The sequence below is a fragment of the Leptopilina boulardi genome, unplaced genomic scaffold (assembly GCF_019393585.1).
Source record: "Leptopilina boulardi isolate dan_hultmark-lab unplaced genomic scaffold, ZJU_Lbou_2.1 LbouV2_278, whole genome shotgun sequence".
NCBI lineage: Eukaryota > Metazoa > Arthropoda > Insecta > Hymenoptera > Figitidae > Leptopilina > Leptopilina boulardi.
Genome location: NW_026137838.1, coordinates 285,892 through 294,835, shown reverse-complemented (window position 1 = coordinate 294,835; position 8,944 = coordinate 285,892). Strand labels below are relative to the sequence as shown.

Here is an 8,944-nt window from a genome sequence, read left to right as displayed (position 1 = left end):
GATAAAAGAAACCAATTATAACGTGGTTGTGGTAGCTACCAATAAATGCGTGTACTTAACCTCTATAACACTTATAGCGAGAAATTCTCATAAAATTTTAATTTCATCTCAATTTTTCATATTATTGAATGTATATTATTAATAAATGCTATATTAATTTTAATGTAAAATATAAATTAAACATAATTGAAATTTATTTTTATATTATTTTTTTTATTTATTTAATTAATTATTATTATTATTAAAATAGTCAAATTTGTTTAAATTTAATAAGACAAAAAGATTTGAATTTAATACATCTCAATTAAATATATATATATATATATATACCAAAAATGAAAAAACTAATCACTCAAATCCGATAGTGTATCATCACTGTCGTCACTGAATCGTGGTTCACGAATTTTAAAAATAAGCTGAGGTGGTTTTAAATTCGTCAAATAATAAATACCAGTAGGTGTTTTCTTAATTTTTTTCATTGCCATTCCTGCTTTAAGCACTTCAATAATCAAGAATTTTGCCTTGTCTTCTGTAATCCGCGAATGATCCATCACATAACGTACAATGTCTGGAAATGTTGCACCCTCGTTTCTATGTTCTGGTATTCTCTTTTGTGACGCCATTATTATGACAAATCTGATATGTAATGAAAACAAAATATGCAATATAATTCAGAAACTCTGTATCAAGAATATATATATATATATATATATATATATATATATATATATATATATATATATATATATATATATATATATATATATATATATATATATATATATATATATATATATATATATATATTCATATATACATGTGATGTGATGTCTGATGAGCGAATAATGATCACGCAGAATGATTAATTACATCACGAATGCAACGAATCACTCTCGACAAAATGAAAATGCAATCTGCTCCTCAGAATAAGTTGTATATATGTATATCTATCATTTTATATTGCACGGAATACAATTTATTATTGCTTTACTTGCCAGATGACACTATTTAATTAATCGAGAGTGACGAAAAACATAATTATTCTACTCATTATTATATTATGTACATTTATATAAAAAAAATATATATTTGTTTAACACCTGTAAGAAAAACTCCGCCTTATATTAAAATAAATGCAGCAGAAAGTTAATGATTTTTGCACAGTATAAAAAAGTATACTTTTCTGCACTGTAATTGTAATTTTTCCTGCACTGATTTTGAAACTGTTATGCACTACTTTATAACCACTGAATACTGTACGAAGAAGCATACTTTTCTGCACTGTTTTGTAATTTTCCAGTAAACAGTGCAATAAAGTATACTTTTCTGTACTGTTCTTATAAATGTTCTATAGTGATTTCTAACTATACCATACAGAAAAGCTTACTTTTCTGCACTGTTTTTATAATTTTTCTACCTACTGTGAAGAAAAGTATACTTTTTGAAACTGTTTTTACAACTTTTTTGCACTAATTTCTAACTTTACTGTATACAATACGAAAAAGTATACTTTTCTGCACTACTTTTATAACTATTTGGCACTAAATTATAATTTTATTGTATACTACACTGAAAAGAATACTTATCTGCACTCTTTTATACCTTTCTGTATGCAGTGCAACAAAGTATACATTTTTGTACTCTTTTTATAATTTTTCTGTACTGATTTCTAATTCTACTGTATGCTTTACAGAAAAGGAGACTTTTCTGCACTGTTTTAAAAATTTTTCAGCATACTGTGTGGAAAAGTATACTTTTCTAAACTGTTTTTAAAACTTTTCAGTAAGCTATTAAGAAAAAGATACTTTTCTGCACTGTTTCCAAAACGTTTATGCCTACTGTACAGAAAAGTATACTTTTCTGCACTGTGTCATAACGTTTGCTGTATACTTTGCAGAAAAATATACTTTCCTGCACAGTTTACTATACAGCATAGGTAATTAAACATACAGCATACAATTTAAGCTTTAAAATTAAAAAACATAACCTAAAATTCAATACTTTAAAAATTGTATAAAATGCCGTGTTTTTTATACAGGTGTTACAATTACAATTATAATAATTTTCTACTACAACTTTACCACACTTTGTTTTACCAGTTTTTCCCCACTAAATATCAAATTTAAAAAATATATTTTTATATCATAATAAATTAATTTATTTATTTCTAAGAAACTCTAACTCATGCTTGTTAATATTACTGATTTACAATTTAATTCATCGAAAAGTGTGACGACCCTCGTCACTCACAAATGCCACTGCAAATGACGATTAATTTTCTATGCCAATAAATTTTATAACCCCATGCGGCTGTCATTTTATACATATATGCAAACCAAAGAAGATTGGAACGAAATCTCGAATGAAGAGGATTAAGGAAATTTTCATCGATGATTTCTTTCAATGTTTTGCTGGACAAAAATTGCATAGAAGAATAAAGAAAAAAAGTGCAAGTATATAAGAAATCGAAAAAAAACATCAAGTGGCTTTCTAGTTATAATCGAAAAGGTAGCCTAATTGGATTACACACACTAATTCACAGGAATGCATATATATATACAAATATATATATATATATATATATATGTACACGACATATACGATAATGAAGCAGTAAGGGGACCGAAAAAGGAGAGAAGATGCACATATTGCTTTATGGGTCGTATATTAATCCTATAATTGAGATATGATGGTCATTCCAAAGAAAAGACGCGCGCACGCAACTTCTTTGGAGCGCAAGAAATTGACCATTATAACCGTTCCAAGGAGAGATGAGGATGAATTCATCCAGAGAGAGAGAGAGAGAGTTGTCAAAAAAAGGATGAAAAAAAGAAAAGAAAACGAAAAGAAAAAAAAATAAATTTCTTGTAACATAGTAGTTTTTGTCTTTGGTCTTAATGATTCTCTGTATACTATGCAGAAAAGTGTACTTTTCTGCACTGTTTTTGTTGCTTTTATATTTACAGTGCAGAAAAGTATATCTTTCTACACTGTTTTCTATAACTTTTCTGTTTACTGTGCAGAAAAGTATATTTTTCTTAACTGTTTTTACATACTATACAAGAAAAGGATACTTTTCTACACTGTTTTTTATAATTTTTCTACCTACTGTGAAGAAAAGTATACTTTTCCAAACTGTTTTTACAATTTTTCTGCACTGATTTCTAACTTTACTGTACACTATATAGAAAAGTATACTTGTCTGCATTGTTTTACAACTTTATTGTACACTATACAGAAAATGATACTTTTCTGCAGTAATTTCTATCTTTACAAATTTTGAAAATAGAAATAAACAAAATTCATCTGAATTGAAAATTAACTTCCACTTCTTTTATCAATAAATAAAAATTTGTTCTCATTTTCTTTTTTGTGGGAAAAAATTGAAGCGTCAAAGCTACTATTAAATGAGTGTCATTAAAATAACAGAGTTTGACAAAAAAAAAGTGGCACGCAAGGCATTTATTTACAAAAAAAAAAAAGTGGGAGTTAAAAACTTCGCCTCGGGTATACATCGTTCTTTTGAGGCACATTGAATATTGGATTGCAATGATTTAAACATTGTACTGAGAACTGAGAACTTGCCAAGAGTATTATAATAAAGGGGATCCGGTTGGTTTTGGTCGTCGCGCGCTTTAAGGGAAACGAGTGAGAGAGAAAGAAACAAACCGCATGGAGACAAAGAAAAAAAAAGAAAAAAGAGTAGAGAGAAGAGCTTGACCACGAGATACGCGGTTTGAAAATATAACGTCTCTATTCTCGCTCTTTGCGAAGCCCCCCCCCCCTACATTCTCGAGCTCGTTCCGAACGATAATTACACGTTATACCGTCAGTCCACTGGGCGCCCCTTCAATTAAGCTAGAGAGAATCACCTGCTTCGACACCACGAACAGGAAAAACACGTTGCTCGCTTTTACTTCTTATCCAACACGCACCCGTCACGTCATTCCACTCATATTCTAATTTTCTCTATATACGTGTATAATACAGTGCAAACAAGAATTCTAAAGTGCCTCTGAGTCAATGTTCGCATATTATTCTATTTTTTTCCTCATTTTTATTTAGATTTCTATGGAATTTTTATTTAACCAAAGTTTTTACAATTGTAATAATTTATTTGATGTTATTTTTATTTATCATATTATTATTTAGCAGAATTTTTATTTAACCAAATTAAAAATTCATCAAATTTAACTAAATTCCACTTTACAGAATTACCATTTAGCCAACTTCCACTTTACAGAATTTTTATTTAACTTCCCAATATGTACCGCAAATAATTATTTATCAGAATTTTTGGATATCAATAGAATTTACATTTAGCCGAATTCATTAATGGAATAATTACCGAATCTTTAAATGCACCAAACTTCAATTTGACCGAATTATAATTTAACCAAAATTGTCATTTGGCTGAATTTTCATTTTTCATTTAGCAAAATTTTCAATTCAAAGAATTTACATTTAGCTGAATTTGTTAATAGAATAATTATTCAATTTTTAGTTGCACTAAACTTTCATTTGACCGAAATTGTCATTTAGCCGAATTTTCGAATTTAAAATTTCATTTAGCCAAAAAAAAATCAATTCAAAAAATTATTAAAATTCGAAATTTCTTTTAATTTACTAATAATTTTCATTTTATAAACATTAAAAGGACAATAATATTTAAATGTAACAATAAAAGGTGAAAATCGTGCGAAATAAAATTATAAAAAACATTTTAATTGCCTTGCAAAAATATATATATGTGTTTGTAACATGTTAATTAAGAAATTTACAACTCGAGCACGTTATATGCAAAAAAAAAAAGGTTTACGTTTTTTTTTTCTTTTAATTTTCTCATATCAAACTATAACATTTAGCTTGAATAAACCCGTTACGAGTGTGAAACAGCTCAATTCCAACGTAAAACTCACTTTTTAAAACATTCATAAAATTCATGCGGCTTTGCTTTGATCTGAATATTAAAACACATTTTCTAGTGTATTTATATGAACTGCTCAAATTCCATGTTTCGTGCTTATTTTTTTTAGCACTACATTACACGACACTATGAGATAAATCTAAAAATACAATGCCACATTGCAAGCAATAAAAATGTTCGTTATTTCTAAATTTTTATACAATTTTTACAAAGAAATTTTTTTTTTTAATTAATGAAATTACAATTTTGCAGAATTGATATTTAACAGAATTTAAATATAATTTTTATTTAACTGAATTTTGGCTAAATAAAATTTTTAAAAAAAATATCAAAGTAAATAAAAATTATGCTAAATAAAAATTAAACTAAATGGAAATTAAGCTAAATAAAAATTAAACTAAATAAAAATTTAACTAAATGGAAATTAAGCTAAATAAAAATTAAACTAAATGGAAATTAAGCTAAATAAAAATTAAACTTAATAAAAATTCTATTATCTATTCAGTTAAATACAAGTTTTGTTAAATTAAAATTCTTTTAATATCTAAAAAATTAAAATTTTCTTTAATAAAAATTACTTTGTAAATTAAAACTAATTTAAATAGAAATTCAATTATATAACTGAATGACTTTTTGAAAATTCTATTTAATTTTTTTTTTCAATATTTGGGAGGGAAAAAAATTTGAAAAAAAAATTTTGAGACTTCCGCACTATTTCTTTTTTCCCTCTCAATTTAGTTATATAGGAGGTGGTTTTATTTGGACATGTTTAAAGTTTGCTAAACGTCGGCATCCGTCATGAATTAAAGTTCTCTTCTGATGGTGTAAACTTAGTCATGGCTCGATGAAGCGAGGCCAAAGGCATAAGCGCGCAACATGTACAACTCTCCTTTGCGGAGATTCCGCGAAGGGAAGCATTGAAATCACCGCCAAGGCGTGAAAGTATCCGGGTTATGGGAACGGTTGAGGAATATAAGCAGAAAGGGCAAAACGAGAGAGAGAGAGAGAGAGAGAGACAACAGGAAAAATAAAAAAAAAACGAAAAAAACCCTTACAAAAATGTATACGAGAATGAAAGAATAAAAGAGAGAGAGAGAGAGAGAGAGAGAGAGAGAGAGAGAATATGGAAGAGGAAAAGAAGAATCGACGAAACCAAGACTGAAACCATAATTTTAGTAATGCCTGGTAAATACCGGTTTCCATTCTACTTCGATTAAGACAACTTAGTATTTCTCAGAAAAATACGAAAGCAATCGGCTTCTCTCTCTCTCTCTCTCTCTCTCTCTCTCTCTCTCTCTCTCTTTCAGATAAAAGATTAATTACGATCGAATTATCGGTTGGATGACGAGAAAAGCACGAAAAGTGCTAAAAGAAGACGTGGTTTAAAGACACAAGGGAACAAGATCAGTCTCACGGTTTAAATGCCCTGGAAAAAAAAATTATTCCACTTCTGCTTCAAAATTTCTCGCGAAATTTCTTAATATCTACAAAATAATTTTTTTATATAAATATATACATATTAATGTAAAAAAAAAATTATAAAAAAATAATATCATTAATAAAATAAAAAATATAATAAATAATAATTATAATAAAATAAATAATATAAAAAAATAAAATAAGTAATACAATATAATAAATTTATTTGTTGAGAAACGATTTATTGTCTCCTTGAAGATAAAAACAATATGATAAGATCGAGTATACGAGAGATGAAAATAACGATTAAAAAAATACGGCTTCCTGAGCTATAAGGCTAAAATGATTATAAACGACAGGAATGCAACTAATGAAGTAATCTAACGATAAAACGATTGATCAGATAATGTAAATAAGACACAATAAAAATACCAAAACTTCTTTGCTGATTTTCGATTAGAATAAAAGTTTCACTAAACATTGAATAAATTAGCATCTATTTTTTTCCGTCTCCAAAAAAAAAACAAATATTCATTAAAATAGAATTTTTTTAAAATTAATATTTTTAAGTTTAAAAAAAAATTGAAACAAATAAATATTTATTTAACTGTAATAAAATTTATTTGAAACAAAAATATTTATTTCACTCTGAAACAAATAATAATATCTTTTTTCTATATGGGTGCATGTAAAAAAATAATACCCTCTATTGAAAATCATTTCAATTATTTTCAATATTAACGGCCAATTATCGTAAATCAGTAATAAAAGAAATTAATAAATATAATCTCCAATGCCGTGTGAAAATTATTTTTACACTTCGCGTAAAAAAAAACATTTTTCCCCTTCCCAAAAAAGAGATGCAAGATAAGTTGCGTCGACATTCAAATCATGTCAACTCGTTTATGTCGAATAATTAATGAGCGACCAAATAAAAATTTTGATAAAAGAGATAAGAAACTTTTTGAAACACACTAAACAAAAATTGAAGGCACGTGGGAAAAATAATTCTCACGTTAAACAAATGAGTCACATAAAAAAATTGTCTCTCTTTCCTAAAAAAAAAAAAAAAAAAAAAATGTATATAATCTGCTGCTCTCAAAAACTTGCTAAACTGGAACATAAATCATCAATTAATTAAACCTCACACGCAGTATCGAGATAGAGAGAAAGAGAGAGAGAGATGCTATATACTTAAAAGGAATTCGAAACTTGAAATCAAAATCCAACGTTTACTTTGTATAATTAAAACATCCGTTATTTTTTCGTATATATACAGCACCGCGCGCGATGAGGATAGTCAATTATTCAATGCACTTTAATCCGGTAGGCGTTAAAGTGATCAACGAAGAGAAATCGTACATCGTTAATTTTTCACAGAGAGATGTGCAAAAAAAGGGGGTCCTTTTTCTCAAACCTCTTTCTCTCTCTCTCTTTTTCTCTATACTCTTTTTTTCGATTGGTATATCTTCTTCGGTTAATTTCAAACCGTTAAGAGTCCAACTCGTAAAATTGCATGAATCGCGCAAGGGTGAATAAAGAAGCGATAGAGTTTTTTTTTTTTTTTAATTTATTTTCTTTGGTACAATCGAAGAAGCAAGGCTTGTATACAAGAGAGTAAAGGAAAGGGTTTCAAAGAGTACGAGAGAGAGAGAGAGAAGAGTTGAAGAAAGAGGGAAGAATCTCTTCATCTTGCGAAGAGAGACTCATCACGCGACGAAAACGAGGCCCCAAACCAATTAACCCGTCACTGCCGCTAATTGCCTTGACACGCAGCTAAGAAAGAGAGAGAGAGAGAGAGACAGAACTCTTCTAGGTAACCCGGTTACCAGACGCGGTATCATTGTTGACTCTGCAAAAATAATACCCCTCGCGAGATCCTCCGGGGCGTTAACGATCGTTTATTGTCCAACGAGTATATGCCTGCCAGGGAATATTTCGAGAAAAAAAAGAGAGAGAGAGAAATAAACATCTCACACACACTTCAAAAAAAAACCCCATAATTTAAAGAGTAAAAAATTCCCGCAATTTTCCCTGTCATTCATTTTCAGATAAATGTCTCAATTTCCATTTAACCAAATTGACATTTAACACCAATTTCCATTTATCCGAATTGTTAGTTTTCCCAAATTGACATTTAACACCAATTTCCATTTATCCGAATTTTTATTTTCCCGAATTATCATTTAACACCAATTTCCATTTATCCGAATTTTTATTTTTCCCAAATTGACATTTAACACCAATTTCCATTTATCCGAATTGTTATTTTTTCCGAATTGACATTTAAAACCAATTTCCATTTATCCGAATTTTTATTTTTCCCGAATTGACATTTAAAACCAATTTCCATTTATCCGAATTGTTATTTTTCCCGAATTGACATTAAACACCAATTTCCATTTGACCGAATTGTCATTTAACACAAATTTCCATTTGACCGATTTGTTATTTATCCGAATTTTCATTTAACACAAATTTATATTTAACTGAATTGACATTTAACACCAATTTCCATTTAACCAATTTGTAATGTATCCGAATTGTAATTTAACACAAATTTCCATTTAGCCAAATTGACATTTAACACTAATTTCC

The 8,944-nt window shown here is 28.2% G+C and overlaps 1 long non-coding RNA gene across 1 annotated transcript in view; it reads right to left on the bottom strand.

Annotated features, from left to right (window-relative positions):
* Positions 1-365: 365 nt before the first annotated feature.
* LOC127281760 (uncharacterized) overlaps positions 366-8,944 on the bottom strand; it is a 75,561-nt gene continuing 66,982 nt past the window's right edge. The window contains exon 4 of the long non-coding RNA XR_007843092.1: positions 366-636. This is a non-coding gene — a long non-coding RNA (uncharacterized LOC127281760). The remainder of the gene's footprint in view (positions 637-8,944) is intronic.